Source organism: Protopterus annectens, chromosome 11.part0 (genome assembly GCF_019279795.1).
Source record: "Protopterus annectens isolate FY-2018-M chromosome 11.part0, PAN1.0, whole genome shotgun sequence".
NCBI classification, from domain to species: domain Eukaryota; kingdom Metazoa; phylum Chordata; order Ceratodontiformes; family Protopteridae; genus Protopterus; species Protopterus annectens.
This window is the reverse complement of record NC_056745.1, coordinates 238,420,189-238,434,542: the sequence shown is the minus strand read 5'-3', so window position 1 is coordinate 238,434,542 and position 14,354 is coordinate 238,420,189.

Here is a 14,354-nt window from a genome sequence, read left to right as displayed (position 1 = left end):
ACTCACTCATAGCAGTTACATGGGCATGCACACACACACATATACATACACACACACACACACACACACACACACACACACACACACACACACCTTATACACATAGATACAAACGCTCATGCAATACACAATCGCACACACACTCACACTCAGTTAATCAAGTGTATGCATATATATATATATATATATATATATATATATATATATATATATATGTATACACACACACACACACACACACACACACACACACAAAAAACATTTGTAAAGGTAAACAGACATATTTCGCAGGTAAGAATAAAATATAAATAGAATAATATGAAATTTTTCACTAGTAAGACTACTCACATGATCATATTGCCTTTAAAACTCATATACTAGTGCTAACATAACATGGTAATATATGCAGCCTTAATTTTTGGGGTCAGTAGACGCTCTGTGGGTCTCAGATTATTCCTGCTTATTCACTGCACATGTAATACAATATGGGATGGTACTTCAGCCAGTAATGAGGGAACACTCTGTCACAAATATGCAGTGCTGTACCTGACTGGATGTGCCTTCTGTAATTCAACACATGACAGTGGCTAGATGCTATATCAGTCATGCATTATTTACCAATACAAAGAAGGCAAGTGCTAATGGCTTTGTGAATGTACTGAGATACGAAAGACATATGATATTGGCTAAACATTGTTATTTCAAGTTGTACTGTTTTAAAATAAGCTCTCCTAAAAGGGAAATATATCAAAATACTAGTTTTTAAAAAGTACAGAAATAAAACAACTGATACCAGAGAATTTGCCTGCCATATTTTAAACCTGAAACAAGTTATAATATTTCCCCCAGTTTGCAATAACCCTTGAGCTGTTAGATTAAGTTAGGTGGTGTGCGGGGGGACACAGCACATCAGCTGAGGAGTTTGGAATGGGGGGGAAGTTCAGGTTTCTCCCAAATGGATTCATATTCTTTTCAAAATGAAGGAAACACTTTTTCAAAACACCTCCATTTGAAGAAACCTTATTTTTTAAAAAATTTCTCTCATTGAGGCAAAGCCCAACAAATTTTTTTCTATATGTTATGTTTTTAGAATGCATTATTGTAAACTGTATTTGTAGTGTTTTGCAAGTACACATTATCCTGATATGTGATTAACAGAATAAGGGTACAAGCACTTGTGTTTCTTAGCACGAGCTAAACTGTCAAAGAAACCTGAGCGGGGTGTCTTAATGGCAGGATCATACAAGACAGATGGTTGCATTGCATTGTCAAATGCATTATTTTAAATACGGATTGCGTTGTATGACAGAGAAATTTCTGTGTTCTTAAAAGTGGCTTTATATAATCAGTAAGCTTATTGCACATGCCTAAAGTGTAACTATATATTTATAAAATTACTATTTTAGTAGATTTAAAGTTTGCTGGCAGTTTCAATGCTACATTGTGCATGAAGCTATATTATCACAAGGTTCTCTGACTGGGTTTATCCATTCATAGAATGATACTTGTCCTATTCACTTTTGTAGTTTGATTTTATTTGCTGATATTTTTCAGTGAATACTTGAGAGAAGAATAAAATAATATTTTTTCTTCGAAATAAAGAAGATAATGTCAGATTTCAAAAAAAGTGATGTTTGTCATGTTTCATTGCATTGAAATGTATATTGAAGAATTTATGGGGAATCCAAGACCAATATTATGTGTGTTATGTTCACTTGTGTCATCTACTTCTGTTTGGTGCTGGTTTCTGGGTTCTGCAGCATTTGGACCTCAGGGTTCCCTTTGTGTACTACATCCACTGTGCGTACTGTATCATATACATGTGAACTGCAAAGGTCTTGTTATCTTTCATTGCAAGTCTTTAGTTTGAAGTAGTAGAAAATGAAGAAAACATTGGATGGAATGTTACTATAAAATTGCAAAGTGCTCTTTACAGACACTACAATACAACACTGAACATAATACAGTTTAAAATGGAAGTAAACATGACTGCATGAACAAAGCAAACAGTATGTTAAAGTTGTGAGGAAAGTTGTTGATAATGAAAAAAAAAAAAATATATATATATATATATATATATATATATCAATGTGGACATTGCATAGAAGCTACTATACAATATTTCAAACTGCGCTTAATACAAAACAAATTATGCTAAAAGGGATAACTATGATACTGTAAAAAGTAACCAGATTCTGACAAAAAACATGTTCATGAGATGGAAGCATTTCAAGGTATGTACAACACAGAACTTTATCAAATTCCATTTAGTAAGGATGGACTGATTCCTAACCTCTGAAAATTAGTCATCATAGTATGGGAACAGATTCTCCCCCTGTCTGGAAATATTTTAGGTTGTTTACTTCCCCAGCCATCTGAGTACTCTGGTAGTATGTTGTGGAAGGAAATACCATTGTTTTACAAACAAAAACTCAGCAGTATTTTCTCAGATCAAACAAATCAAAGGCAGATGTCCCAGTGCCATTTTAGTCATCAGCGTTTTGGACTGCATGTCCAATCACAAAGCTCTAGCCACAAATGCCCTGAATATAAATTGGAGTCAAATCATCCAACAAAATACTATTGAAAGAAGAAAAAAACAAAAAACAACAAAAAAAAAAAAAAAATGGGAAAGAACATCATGCTTTAAACAGTTCAGTTTTTTCCAAGACCGCCTTACTTGCCCTTATTGCAGTGTAAGGCATTTAATCAGATTTGTATGAGTGGTGATGATTTAGAGATTGTTTTTGGTTCAGCAGAATAGCAACTCCTTCAGATCAGCATCCTACTAGATGTATAACTAATATAGCCTAATCACTTGTTTTCTAGGGATGTACTCTGTTTTAAATAAATGTGAAAAAGATTCATCAAAACGTTATGACTTATCAAATGAAAAATATTTTCTGTCTGTGTCATGTCAAAGGACTATTGTGTCTGTACTTCATTACCAAATAAACACACACAGGACATTATTGTTGAAGAAGTGACCACATTCATTTATTATTGATAATTCATATTAAATTTAAAATGTACAGACTGTACCTGTTATCAGATAGTGTGACATAGAGTCCTCCTGTCAGGTGTTAAATTGATTTCACTACAAAACCCATAAACCAAAAAATCGGGAGGGATTGACTGCCGCCTGACAAAGTTACTGTTATTGTGTGAGAAACAACTTATAAGGGCAAGCTCAAGCTTTGAAAGCCCGAGAATGAAGTAACACAATCTGTCTTGCTTGGAGCTTTCAAGATGGCATTTGTCTCTATTCTCCATTCCCAAATAAAGGCATAGGACACTGTTGTTGCAGAAGCAACCAAATTAATTTATTATTGACAAATGATGTTAAATTTAAAATGTACAGACTGTAAATATGCACACATTGAACCACATTGTAACTTATAAACTTAATTGACACCAATACAACCATTGGCCTGTTAGCAAGTGGTGTGACATAAAGCCTGTACAATTTAAATTGACTTGTTTACAAAACCCATAAATCAATACATCCTGCCACTTGCCTGTTTAGCACCATTATGAATAGAATTCTTTAGTTATAAACTATCAAGCAAAGTAAAAATGGAGGAAATGTAAATAAAACGTGGCCTGAGGGCGTGAACAGTCATTCACCCGGCTAGAATCAGCCTGTTCCCCTTTTTACTTTTATTATGATTTTTCCTTTCTGCGCTTACATTTAATGAAATTTGTTAACTGAGAACTGCTTGACAAATAGTAAGGTGATGTGCATGACAGGTGAAACATGGCTGCGGCTTACACTACACTTGTTTACTACTGCATTGACAATGTGCATTTAAGAACAAAGGTAAATTTAAACTGAGTAAACACAAACCAAAATGCGATAAATGAATTCCAAATAAAATTCACATCATAAAGCTTGTGATGTTCAGTTAATGAAATACCTAAGAGAGGACTTGTTCCTGCTTCTCTGTGGTTAACCAACTTTCTCGATTTTTCTATAGCTTATGGGTTGAAAACTCTGGCCCAGTTTAATCTATGCCCAATAGCTGACCATACTATCATTATATGAGGGAAAGTGTTTCTACTTATTGTTAAATTCTGAAGGATGCAGTATATAAGATGTCTCTTGGGTATAAATCCTAGATCATTGCCCCCAACATGATGGATGATTGTGTGCAGGAACTTGTTTGCTGAACAATCTGAGGAAGATAAGTGAATAGTTGGCTACACTGTAATCAAACATCCTCCTAGTTGGCTCAATCTAACCCAAGGTTTGATCTTTTGGTTTGAATTGAAGATCTGGATTAAGCCTGCGTAATGAAAGAATGTCCCATAATGAGGATGGGCATTGTTCCTGGAAGCAAATGAAATTTGTGTGATATCAGACAAGGTTAGGCTGCAATATATATCATAAGTTAGCATTTGAAAACCACCTGACTACCTTTTTGAGAATTTCAGAAGACTGGGCTGAAGCTGCTTGGTCAGAAGCCTGACCAGTTCTAAATGAGTGTAAAGTGTATGGGCTAGGGCAAGTATCTTCTAAGTGTGTTAAAACTCACCTGAGCTGGTGTGAAACTGTTAATAAATACCAAGTTGTTGTTGCTTGGGTACAGAGTTAGCTCTGTAGGTGCACTCCCCCATGAAACAGGACACGCAAATTGTTCAAGTATTGGACTCTAAAGAAGGAAGGATTCCATTATTTCCAGCACCAGAGAAGGCACTTTCTGAAACAATTGAACACCGAGCAGGCTATCTAGCATCCCATGGGCATTGCTGTGTCAAAAAAGTAATTGCCCATAAATTCAATGCCTAGCATGTGCCAGTCCTGAGATTGGATGGGTAAAAGGCAAAATACAGACTTTAGCAATACATGGAGCGCCTTAGTTTTTTTTTAATAATGTATACTGAACTCTGGAATGTTTCTTCTATGTACCATAATTTACTGATAGTCCTTCAAGGTTTAATACATGATGAATTAAATGGAATTCACCTGGTTTCTTTTTGGGAACCAAGCCTAGAGGAGAAGTAATAAAAGGATTTAAAAGAGGTGTTTAAAATGGACCTCTGATGGGACCTGGATGGATTTCTTTAGAGATTAGTTCCTAAACTATGTACTCCTTCCTATTTGTTGATCATATGTTCTTTGCACCCTGAAAGTCTGTTTGGGGTGTTGGATGTTATGTAGAAACCATTGATAAAACCTTGAATGATAACGCTGGCTGTTATTTTGTCTTTGTAGTGCTTTAACAGTTCTTTGAGAACCTTTGTTTTGATGGGAGAATAGTTTCAGAGGGGCATATCTGAGCCTGCAAAAACAGTGTGCTCTGCTGTAGTTTCAAAAATACGTTTTGCCCTTATCAGATGTAGATCTAAGTCTGGTTTGGCTATGTTTCTGGACTTGACTTAAAATGGGAGCAGCTTTGTGTTGCATGAGTGAAGGAACCTGCAAGCAGGCCATCCACAGTTACCTGAGTTAAATATCCAACATGTTTTGCCTTTGGCTGGATGACATTCCTGTTGTTGCTTAGATTCATTCTGTGTTTTATTCCCCATGTTGCTGAGCCAGGTATCCGAATGTCTGGTATACCATTTTAATTGTCTGTCTTTTGCTTTTAGTTTCCTGAATCTTTGGTCATAATGGTACAATGCCATTCCCTTTTTTAAAATGTGAGCCACCCTTATGATGATGAAATAACCTAACAGTGGGGTGGCATTGAAGGTTGTTTTTCAATGAAGACTGCTATGTAACAGATGAATCCCATTACCCACTTGCTCCAAGACTTTACCTTTAAATTTTTTGGTTGCCATCTGCCCAAGACTGCCAAAGCTTCTTTAAGGTCCTTAGATCTGTATCTATGATCCTCTGTATGCTATCCACATCTATTAAATCAAAAATGTCCATGAAGTCATGTCTTCAGATCTTTTCTTTTACCATTTTAGAGACATGAGAAGTGATAATTGAGCCCTGCACTGTGTTTTCGTGGATGTTGTCTATGGCGACTGTATTGCTGCTGTTATGTTCTGGAGCTGTAGTGGGGGTCCCTGTATCACTGGACACTGTAGGTGATAAAGGAAAGGATGAGGTACTAGGAGTGTAAGTGTTTAACGTGGACTTTTGATCAGTTGTTCCTCCCTGCTATTTGAGCTAACCTAACTGTTCCTTCCTTATTAAGTGCTTGAATAAATGATTCTAAATCTTCATCGATGTCCCCCATATGCTTCTTCCCTTGATTATCAGGCATTACTGACTTCTCCATTCTTTCTCTGATCTGTTGAAAATTGTCCCTGTGATCCTGAGCTGATGCCTCCTTCCTGTTCTTCCTTCTTGATCTTTTAGGTGAGGGACCCTCCTCTGCATTGACTGGTTGATTAATCTGACCTGAAGTCCCCCTAAGTTCAAAGGAACAGGTTCTGTCGATAGCTCATCTCCCCTCCCCTCGACATCTCTACGAGGACTAATTTGGTTTCTTCAGAGATACAACTCCATCTCTTTTTCAGATCTTGTAGAAAAACCATGGAGAAAAACCTAAAACTAAATAAGTGTTAGTAAAATGCAGTATTGTTTCTTTTTATTTTTTAGCTGCATAACATGTATTCATGTATTCATGTATTTAAATATAAATATAATGTTTTATGTGTTGCTATTTATTCATTTTTTTTAAGACAAGCAGACCTGGGATGTCTGAAAACTAGGGGTGTATCCTGGCTGGCTGAATGCTATCTAGCTGGGAAAAGGTATATTCTTATTCTATAGTGAGTAAAAGTCTAGCTAGGAAATAACTGATTGCAAACATGTGGTTGCAACAGACTTAACTTACCTGAAAAACTGGTTTGTTATAGTAAACTTAGTTGTACAGCTGTTACTGATAAAACTGAGCCCTACATGTTAACTTTTGATTAGGAAGTTAAGTCCTGTACTTGTGCCTGTGAGGTGAACACCTTAACTGTTATGCCAACCTCCATCTCTGTGCAATTTTACTGGCTTTGTTTTACATACCTGATATCAATCCCTGTAATAAAAGTTGATTATTATTTTTTTGAAAGAAGGAAAATAGGGTACACTTAGAATAGAACCCACACCTAGGCAAACAACATAGACTTAGCCCAGTAGTTTAATCAGCTGAGCTAATAAACATACAACATAGGTATAAACCCTTATGTAAACGGTGAACAACCTACTTATGCATGCTGTAAAGGTTCTACCTCACATAAACGAAACACCACAACACCGACAACGCAATCACCGACACCACATAACCGACAGTACAAAAACACGAAATCCCACATGCCCGACAACGAAATAACCGACGGTACACAAACACGAAACCTCATACACTTCACACACCACAATCAACAACCAAAACACATTCCCCGTCCAAAAACCACATACACAACACGAGCACACCAAAATCCCTACAAACCCACACTAAACCACACATACACAACTACCTACAACCCTGACCCAAACCCTAACCCTAAGGTCCGTCACTACCGCACACTTACCTGACCCGCTCCCTAACCCTAACTCACTTATCCCGCCCCTACCCAAACACAATCACTACCGCACACTTACCTGACCCGCTCCCTAACCCTAACTCACTTATCCCGCCCCTAACCCAAACACAATCACTACCGCACACTTACCTGACCCGCTCCCTAACCCTAACTCACTTAACCCACCCCTATCCCCACTTACCTTACTCGCACCCTAACGTCCGTCACTACTGCATACTTACACAGCCTTTTCCCATTTCGGCATCCTCGGCGTCGGTGCTTTCATCCGTCGGGTTGGTCTTCTGCTTGTCGATCTTCTAGGTCCCGTCGCGTCGGTCTTCTGCGCTGTCGATCTTCTGGGGCTCGCGATTTCCCTGTCGATGTTCCGGCGTGTCGTTGAAGTGAGGTAGAACCGCTGTAAAATATCTTGGCAAACTGTTGAATGACTGCTGACAGTTTACTGATTTGGGTAGGACCTGATAAGGTGGTATATATTTTTTTATCTTTATTTGGGATGGTAATAAAGTTGTTTCAGCACAGTGAGGATAAAAATGAAATGGCACCCACACGGGGACTGAGGGGAGATCTGTAACTGCTGAAAACCTGCCTATATGAACAACTCCCTTTTTTTTTTTTTTTTACAGAAAAAGCTGGAAACAGAGATGTGAGCTGCAAGAAGCAGGACAAGAGGGTGCTCTGATTGAATTCCTGCCTGACTGAATTATAATGGCAGTAATTAGGTTGAATGAAGGGGTAGGCATGCACAGGATGCAAAGACCAGAGATCTGACCAAGTGAAACTGAAGAGGGGGGAAAAAGGAAAAATGCAAACCTTGCAAAAATTCCCTTCAGTCCTGAATCCCAGGCCACCCTAAATACCTTCCCATATTTTTGTGACCTCTTATAATTATTTTTCTTTATGTGTATATATATATATATATATATATATATATATATATATATATATATATATATATATATATATATATAAGGATCGAGCAGGGAAGACAAGAGAAACTGCAAGGTGACAGCCAAGCCCAACCTATCAGGAAGGCCCTACCAGTAAGGGGAGCCAAATGAGATGAGAAATGGAGAGAAGACCCTGAACCAACCATCTGGTCTATAGACAGTGGAGGCACTGATGCAAGACAACCAACCAAGGACAAGAGGTAAGAGAAACAAAAACAGCCAAGCCTTGGTCACAGCTGTATCATAAAATATTTAATAGATCACCCATTTGACCTCTGAAAGGGCAAAACACTGAGGAGTGACACTCACTCACAGTCACTGCAGGAGCATTAATTCAGTGGTTATTGACCACTGCCTGCTGAAGTGACTATTATTGCGTGACAAACAACTTATAAGGGGCAAGCTTGAGCTCTGAATTTCCAGGGATGGAGTGAGGCAATTTGTTTAGCTCAGAGCTCTCAAGATGGCAAATAATTTTCATTCTTCCATGTCTCTGCTTTTAGAGTAGTTGCTCATTTTAGTTCGGACACTTTGTATTCCTCAATGAAAGTGTCTCCACACCATTTAATAATACAGCTAAATAGTTTCGGAGACATTCCTTGTTTCTCAGGTCTTTTGAGAAAAAAAAATCCTTTTTCTGAAATGTAAACTTCATGACTGAATAACACTTCTAACATTCTTCTGAACACGCAGCTTGCTTTAAGATATTTTTTTTCTTTTGGAAACATTATTATAGTAGCTGTAACCTCAGCAAGAAGAAGACTATCAAAGTTCAAAGCTATACTTTGGAAGGAAATCTAAATAATCTTCCATAATAGCAGGTGGCAAGGTTTCCTTGAAAACCAGTACTTTTTTTTTTATGCCACTGATACTTTCTGCACTGTATCTTTATGGAGCTATTCTTCTGACAGATTTTCTAAAATATAAGAACATGTTTTTTGACTTTTTTTGTATTTGTGGCACAGAATTTTTTTATGATTGTCAGATAAATGGAAACAACAATTAGTGCATTACATCTAATACTCATAATTGAGACAAAATAGGTTATTGGCTTTTCTTGCAGCTTTCCTGTGCACATATATGTTAGCTGCAGATTCTAGTAGTATTGGCTACTAGTTAAAAGAGCGCTCAATGACATATATTTGAGCTGTGTCTTATACATATGTGTCGCATTTCATAATTACAAAGTATGTAACAAATATAAAATCTACAGCATGACTTACAAACGTTTTATGTACTGTGTATAGTCCGTGCTTCCAAATTCATCAAACTGCAGTTCCTCTATTTTGACTAGCTGCACTGTACAATCATTTCAAGAAGCAATAGATAATACAGCTGTCACAATACCACCAAAGAACCAACACAAACTTCTCTCATTCCTTTGTGTAATACTTTGACAAGAAATACAGCAGTTATGCATGGGCTGTTAAGGTTACTTTCTACTATGGCTGTAACAAACACAGCAGCATTTTACAGAAGTAATTAGCTTGGAAAATGTTTGAAACTAAGATTTTGATTTCTGTACAGACATTTACAGTGCATTACAAAGTAAATGGTCATTCCAAGGCTAGGGCGAGTTTTGCTTCCTATGCAGGGCTTGTTTTACAGTGCTGTGCTGCTGTGCTTGGGGTGATTTAGCACGCTGCTTTTTCACTAGCCGGATGTAAGGAATCTTTTCACTGTGCCAAACACCTGTCATGAAGAGGACAGTACAGTTATCTGAGATTCCTCAGTAACAGTAGATCCTCACGTAATATAGATGCCTGTCACTATATGACTTCTGAATCAGCTTTTACTTCTTGTAATGGTTATGACATACATAAATGTGTAGAGTTTAGAATGTGATAGAATATTTATAAACATATTACAGACAAGCATACACATGCATACATAGATACAGTTGTTTTTAAAGTAATGGAATAATTTGTATGTGGCATAGATAATAACCTTTTATTGTTTTTGAGGTTTTAGTTAAGATCTTATCTTCCAGAAAGCAGAATTCTAATTCCATGTTTATCACAGGTTGACACATTGTGATTATTTGCTGTTGCTTCTCCAACTGTTTTGGAGATGATTTTGATAACTTTTTAGCTTGATTTAACTGATTCTTTTAATCAACTTAAATTTTCTACTTGATTCCTGAGAATTTGTAACTTAAATTATACTTTCTATCAAGTCAGTGTGCTAGGCAATTCTTGCTTGAGATAGCCAGCCCTGTTAGTCACTATGTGACAATAACTTCTTGCTTGCTACAGTGAAGTAAAAGACTCCTGTGTAAAGAGTCAACCATACTACACCGTGAGATACTATGAGTTACTACATAAAAGTTACTCAAGGTTGCTGACATAAAAGAACGAACAAAGTAACATACCAAAACACTCCATCAATCAAGTGGTCTGCAGCTTCCTCTTTCTCTTAAGAATGGTGTGGGATAGCTTTAAATATCAGTGGAGTATCTCATTAGCTTAATTAGATCCTACATACTAGCATATGATTTTGGAAGAACTTAATGCATATATAGAACTTTCTGAAGTAATAGTTAATAGTAGTAGTAATAGTAATAGTTACCAATCTGAAATATTAGCTTTATGTATATTTTAAAATATCTGCAATAAATAAAAAGGTTACACTGTAATTTGCTTAAAGTGTATCAGTACACAAACTGAGTTATTTAGGTGCTCCTGTGTTTTTTGCCTACAAGATCTATATTGGTTTTCATTGCGACTCCCAAGAACATGTCATTTGATGAACTGGTAATGTCCCAAACTGACCCAAGGAGTGTGTGTGTGTGTGTGTATGTGTGTTTCTTTGTATTCATCCCCCATTGAACTGACATCCCTTCTAGAATTACTTTTTGCCTGATACACATTGCTTACAAAGACAGAAACTGGCTCTGCATTGGATAATGAAGATATAAGTACTGAAATGGATGGAAGGACGTTCTAAACTGCAGATTTCTTTTTCTAATTAGCTTGATTAAAACATTATTTTTCATGAGTTAGATAACCCATTCCTCACTCAGTGCAGGATAGTACACATATTCCCACCTTTTGCTGATTCACACCCCGATTCACACCCCATTCTGCATTTTATGCCTAATAGTTACACAGTTATGCTTCATAAAATCTTATTGATAGCTCAGGGTTTTACCCTATCATAATTATTTATGTGGAAGAAATACCCCCTCAGTCGTTACACCAAGTAACCTACCTGTACTAAGGCTGCAAATGCTGCTACAAACTGTTTTTCTTTAAATGACCAGTTAAATGTAATCCATTTTTTTTAAATAGCCTGACCAAATCTCTTTACACTACCTTTAATGGATGTGTAACTCGTGATGAAGCATCAGGGCAGGTTGGACATTCTCCTTTGATGCTGGAGATAAATGTCCAAAGGTAGTTACTACGCAAGTAGTCCAGAAAACCACTAAGGAGTCTAGCCCAAATTTCCAATTGCCGCAAAGTATTATCTGGTTAAATGACTTCCTCAAGTTCACACAGTAGGTAGATAAAGGCAGACAGAATCAAACTTTGTACCACAGGAAGTAGCTTATTAACTGCTCAGAGCCCTAATCCTCTGGACTAGCTGCCCGACATCAGAAAGCTTTGTCTTCTTGCCACTTATCGGTTGTTTGGATTCATGTTTCAGTGCTACCACTGCAAAGCAACACAGTCATGATGCATTTTAGGGTACTGTCCTTCAAATAAGACATTAAACTGAGGTCCTAGTTACCAGATGTAGTGCTAACACAGGTGGATGTTAAAGATTCCATGACATTTAAAAGAAGGGAATTTCAATCAGTGTCCATAAACACTGCCGTTTGTCTCCATTAACAACAGACTATGTGGCTAAATGGAAAGAACAAGTAAAAGAGAAAATAAACATTCAAAGAACAGCCAACAAACGATGCCCACACAAATGAATATTTCACTGAAAAACAAAACTGTTTGTGCAAACAATAAAAATAAAAACAACAAAGGAATAAAACACGATCAAAGAAATATTAAAACTCGCAGTTTAATGAGATGTTAAAACAAGTAAGCGCTTTCACCACAGCTTCATCAGATCATACAAATACTATACCAGCTACTGAATATATATAACAATTAAAAAAAGTGTCCTGTCCGATCAGTATACAACAAGATATCTGATGTAATACAATTTCAAATAATTAAAACAATATATAAACTTGATATAAATAAACATATTAGATACAAAAGTATAACAATATATAAATACATAACAAATCATTAGGTCCTCAAGCTACGTTCTTTTAAAATTGGTTTTAAAGGGACTTTTTCATTAAGGCCCCTGCCTTGATCAGTTCTTAATCTAATAATACATTTGACCTTCCTGGTTTCAGTGAAGTTCCTGACATCCCCCTCAAGAAAGCTAGGTCTCACAACATCCATGACCAAAAACCTAATGACATATTGTTCATTGGTATTTATCACATGCTTTGAAAGGGCATTATTGACAGAACTACTACAGATGTTATACAGATGTTCCCTGATCCTATCCTTCAACATTCTGTCAGTTTTCCCTACATAGAATGCCCTACATTGTGGACAATGTGCTAAGTAAACCACATGTTGTGTAATGCAGATAGCATTAACTTTTTATTTATTTATTTATTTTATTTATTTTACATTTGTTGACTGGGATAGTCCGACTGGATACATGTCCATTTTCAGCGGAGGCTCGGAGAGAAAAGCTCCAAGATAATAATACACACTGAACATTTAGTGAATGCTAATTTCAAGCAGATTACAGTCATAAGCAATACCAGCATTTAGCACATATAGTACTTATTATAAAACACTTTACAAAACATAACATTATTTTCAAAGTTAAACATACAGAACATTACATTCAGGTTTAAGACACACTGAGCAGCAGTTATACAATTGACCCTTCCTGAAATGGAGTGGTAGAAAAATGTTAGAAGTAGTTGAAGGTAAGGCACCTAAGAAATAGAGAGGTCACCAGTCAGGGTTAGTGCAAGGATATAACCAATGAGTTTTGAAGTATTTCTTGAGTTTCTTTTTGAATGGAGTTAGTGAGGGTTCTAGGGTAAAGTCATCTGGGAGTCTCTTCCATATTTTTCCAACAGAGTTGGCAAACAGAGAGTCCCCAGCTGAGTAGTTGGATTTGTATGTTTGAACTAGGAGTCTAGTGGATGATCGCAGTGGCCAGGTGCTGGTGTAGGGGCTGATAATATTTTTTAGTGCAGGTGTATTTTCTGGTTGGTAAAGGACTTTATGTGCCACTATTAGCTGGTTGAACTGCAGTAGGCTTGGCAGTTCAAGCCATCCTAGGCGATTTAGGTTGTGACTGGTGTGTCTGGTAGGCTGTGCCAGTAGCAAATCTGGCAATGTGGTTATAGCAGGATGATAGTTTATTAAGATCTGTTTTGTTTAAGTTGGAGAATAGAGGTGAGGCATAGAGAAGAGTTGATAGCAGATGGGAATGGGCAATTGCAGTTCTAGCAAGTGGGGTAAGGAAAGGTTTGATTCTGTAAAGAGAGCCACGTTTTTTATTAATGGTTTTGATAGTTTGATTGATATGTGCATCAAACTTCAGGTTGTTATCAACTATGACACCCAGTAGTTTAGTTTGAGCTTCTGGGAAGATTATAGTGTCATTGTTAGCAGTTATGTTGAATGCTGGCAGGGGGGTCCTGTATGTGGGGTAGAAGAGGAGCAACTTAGTTTTGTTGGGGTTTAGGATTAGATGTTGGAGAGCCATTTTCCCACTGTATTGAAGGTAATTTGGGTTAATGTGAATAAAGTAGCTGGTGAGGTGTCAGAACAAATCAAAGTGGTGTCATCTGCATATTGAATGCAGGTAGCATCTGGGATGACTGAATGAAGGTCATTGATAAAGATGGAGAAAAGAAGGGGCCTATTATCGAGC